The sequence below is a fragment of the Asparagus officinalis genome, chromosome 9, assembly GCF_001876935.1.
Source record: "Asparagus officinalis chromosome 9, Aspof.V1, whole genome shotgun sequence".
Lineage (NCBI taxonomy): Eukaryota > Viridiplantae > Streptophyta > Magnoliopsida > Asparagales > Asparagaceae > Asparagus > Asparagus officinalis.
This window is the reverse complement of record NC_033802.1, coordinates 60807212-60811892: the sequence shown is the minus strand read 5'-3', so window position 1 is coordinate 60811892 and position 4681 is coordinate 60807212.

The window sequence follows — 4681 nt, the reverse complement described above, 5'->3', positions numbered from 1 at the left end:
CTTGGAACACCAAGACTTTGTCTCATTATGATCCGCGTACTAGTCAATGTGAAGATGAGATCCTGAAGATTCTTCATCTTCAGAATACAGTACATTTACTTCCGGATAAATTCACTGATAACCAGAAGATTGTCAGATCACACGTGCCTGCTGTCAACACGCCAGCTAGGATTGACATCCCCAAAGATGGATGCAATCCGCCGGCAGCAGAAACGGCTGTACCTCAATTGAAAAGAGGACGCCCACCAGGTTCGAAGGACAAAGTCCCTCGTAAAAGAAAAAATCCTGGAGAAATAAAAATGAACCCAACACAGGATACTGAGCTCAGACCAGCTTCCTCTCCCCTCCTAGATTCCCCTGAAGAGGAACAAATAGGAGAAACATCATTAAATTTTGTACGTACTAAGGAGGTACTGGACAGAAAAAGCACAGTCGACGACGACGACTTTGCGTTCGATATTGCCGTTCACGTCACTGAATACGACGATGACATCGAACCACGGTCTCTAGCGGAATGTAAACGCAGAGACGATTGGCCAAAGTGGAACGAGGCAATAGGAGTAGAGCTGGACTCACTCTTGAAACGCGAAGTCTTTGGACCAGTAGTCCAAACACCTAAAGGTGTAAAACCTGTGGGATATAAGTGGGTCTTCATCAGAAAAAGAAATGAACACAACGAGGTTGTGCGCTACAAAGCACGGCTTGTAGCACAAGGTTTTTCCCAAAGACCGGGAATAGACTATGAAAAAACATATTCTCCGGTTATGGATGGGAATACCTTCCGATTCCTAATAAGCCTCTCATCTCTGGAAGGCCTAGAAATGCAGCTCATGGACGTTGTGACTGCATATCTATATGGCAATATAGATAAAGATATCTATATGAAACTCCCTGAAGGATATAAAATTCCACCAGAGATAGCAGATAGACCTCGGGACGTCTATTCTGTTAGGCTTCAAAGATCATTATATGGTCTTAAGCAATCGGGGAAAATGTGGTATAACAGACTAAGTGAGTTCCTTGCTACGCAAGGATTCACAAATGATAAAGTCTGCCCGTGTATCTTTATAAAAAGACCGGGAACAGGATTCATTATAGTCGCCGTCTATGTCGACGACTTAAATCTCATTGGATCTCCTGCAGAGATCGCTGGGATATCTGAAAGCCTTAAGAATACTTTTGAAATGAAAGACCTAGGCAAAACAAAGTATTGTCTTGGCTTACAGATCGAACACCTTAAGGGTGGTATCCTGTTACACCAATCCACATATACACGGAAATTACTTAAAAAATTCTGAATGGATAAATGTCATCCTCTTAGTACACCAATGGTTGTTCGATCATTGGATGTAAAGAACGACCCCTTCCGTCCGCTGGAAGAGGGGGAGGAAATGCTAGGTCCTGAAGTACCTTACCTCAGTGCCATTGGAGCACTATTATATCTGGCTAACTGTACGCGTCCCGATATAGCGTTTTCAGTTAACCTACTAGCCAGATACAGTGCAGCGCCCACAAAGCGCCACTGGAATGGAGTTAAGCATCTTCTGCGCTACCTCCAAGGGTCTATAGACCTGGGATTATATTTCCCGAAGGGTGGGTCTCCCACCTTAATTGGTTATTCAGATGCAGGTTACAGGTCTCATCCCCACACCGAGAAATCACAAACCGGATTTGTGTTTACATTCGGTGGTACGGCCATCTCCTGGAGGTCTGTCAAGCAAACCACTATAGCAATATCATCCAACCATTCCGAACTCCTCGCGATCCATGAAACCAGCAAAGAATGTGTTTGGCTTCGTTCTGTCATTCAGCACATCTTAGTGTCTACCGGCCTGAAGACTGGTGACCTTGAGCCAACTACCATATTTGAAGACAATGCAGCATGCGTTGCTCAACTTTAGTCTGGCTTCATCAAGGGTGACAAGACAAAGCACATATCTCCCAAGTTTTTTCTGGACGCACGATCTTCAAGAGGAGGAGCAAGTTAAAGTACAGCAGATCCAATCATGTAATAATTTAGCTGACTTGTTCACTAAAACTCTGCCTAGATGTACTTTTGTAAAACTTGTAAAAGGAATAGGGATGAGACATCTGAAAGACCTACAAGCCTGAAGCTTGTATGGTTCAGGGGGAGTAACCTATGGGTTGTACTCTTTTTCCTTAGGCTGATGGTTTTTTCCCACTGGGTTTTCCACAGCTAAGGTTTTAACGAGGCAAACAAGTTTACTCTGGATCCAGAAGTATCCACCCCATTAGCTTTACGAACTCTGAAGTGTTCATAAGCTAAACCCAAGGTAATGGATGGATAAGGGGGAGTATTATGAGATGTGGGAGGCCTTTGGCCTCCCCCTCATTATCCCTCCATTCACACCCCATTATGATGGTGTAACACCCCATTAAGTGGGGGTGACTCTTGGGTACTCAACCTATTCACATTGACTATCTATAAATAAACATCATAGGCCTTTGGCCTAGGTAAGGGTTTCAAACAGCTTTGTATTTGTATCTCCTCACTTTTGATTTTAATGACTTCATCTTAACTTATCTTTTAATGCACAGGGAACCCTTGAACGGAATTCCTTGGTCTTGAGAGTGGAGACCCAAACCTAGAATCAAAATCAACAAACACATAAAAATTCAAGACATGCCGCAGGTGTGGTGCGCGCCACACCCTGGTGTGGTAGAATATGTCTTTGTATTCTGAAGACGGAACACATGTGTGGTGCGCGCCACACCCTGGTGTGGCAGAATCTACCTTTGTATTCTGAAGACAGGCCACAGGTGTGGTGCGCGTCACACCCGGGTGTGGCAGACTCGTTTTTAGAATCCTAATCTGTTTTAGATTGTGTTTTGATATAAATAGAAACACATCCCTCTAGGGTTTAGGAGAGAAAAAGAACACGAAAAAAAGAGGATTTTGAGGGCTCTTGAGATCAGAAATCTTAGAGAGAGAGGTCAATTGCGAGCATTGTAATCTTTTTCAATTAATCAAAGAATTGTGTGGTGTGGCTCCCGAGGATGTAGGCACGTCGCCGAACCTCGTTAAATCTGTTGTGCTCTTTCTTGTTTACTTTCCTACAAGTTTTTTTTTTTTTTTTTTTTTTTTTTTTGCTTTTCCTACTTGCTCAACTCTCAAACACAAGATCCGAAAAGGCACGAATTCGATTTGATTGTTTCGAATCCCCAACAGAATTCCTTGATCAGCCTCACCTCTTGGATACTAAATGTAATTGTTTCATCTTCCTCAACTGTTTAGGAACTAAAGAGTAAAGAGTATTGTTTTTATTTTTAATAGTAGTCTATAGTAATATTATTAGTAAATATAATTATTAAAATTAAGGCCAGCAAGCTACCAGCTATTGCAAGGAAGATTCATGGTAATTGGAAGTGAATTTCAAATTCAAATAATTCTAGCAAAGCTAGATTATTGATTCTATGGGATCCAAATATTCTGGATGTTCATGTTGACAACCTTTCTGCCCAGCATGTTACTTGTTTGGTTAAATCCTTGGATGGTAGAATTGATTGTTTAGTTTCTTCTATATATGGCCATAACCATTTGGGAAATAGGAAAGCTCTTTGGCATGATCTTTTCCAAATTCATCAAACAGTTAGGAATAAGGCATGGATTCTATGTGGTGATTTTAATGCTATAACTGGTAATGAGGATAAATTAGGAGGTGCTATGATTACTGAGGCTGAAACCATTGATTTCAGGGAATTTATTGACAGATGTCACCTATCACATTTGAAAACTAAAGGCTGATATTTCACATGGAATAATAAACAATATTCCAATTCCAGGGTTTGGAGTAGATTGGATAGAGCTTTGGTTAATGACTCTTGGATAAATTTGCATAACTCTAGTCATGTTGAGTATCTGCTTCCTAGTTGCTCTAATCACTCCCTGCTTTGGTATCAATTTATGATGATTGTGTGCAAGGAAAGAAGCCATTTAAAATTTTCAAGATGTGGATTAAGCATGACAACTACTTGCCTATAATTTCATCTGTTTGGCCAACCTCATTTGTAGGTTGTGCTATGTTTTCTGTTGCAAGCAAATTGAAGCTACTGAAGAATGCACTGAAGGATCTAAACAAAAGGTTGTGCTATGTTTTCTGTTGCAAGCAAATTGAAGCTACTGAAGAATGCACTGAAGGATCTAAACAAAAGAAATTTTCACAATATCAGTACTGAAGAATGCACTGAAGGATCTAAACAAAAGAAATTTTCACAATATCAGTGAGCAAGTGGCCAGGGCAAGGATTAATCTGGAAAATGTTTAAAATAACATGCAGGAGGATCCTCTCAACACTGATTTGATTGATAAAATTTTACTTTGCTTCTTACAACAAACTTTTGGAGTGTGAGTTGTCATTCTATCATCAGAAATCTAGGATTTAATGGAGTGTGCAAGGGGACAGATGTTCAAGCTTCTTTCACTCTGCAATCAAAGCTAAAAGACATCTTAATAAAGTAATGGTGCTCTACAACAGTGCAGAGTGCAGAATAACTGATGGTGAAGGGATCATTCAAGAACTTAGTTCCTTCTATAAGAATCTCATGGGCTTAGTTACAAAAACATCTAAGCCTGATGGTAATATTATTTCCAATGGTCCTTGTTTGAATGAAGCTCATGCTAGAACCATGTCCTCTCTAGTCACCAAAGAGGAAATTAAAA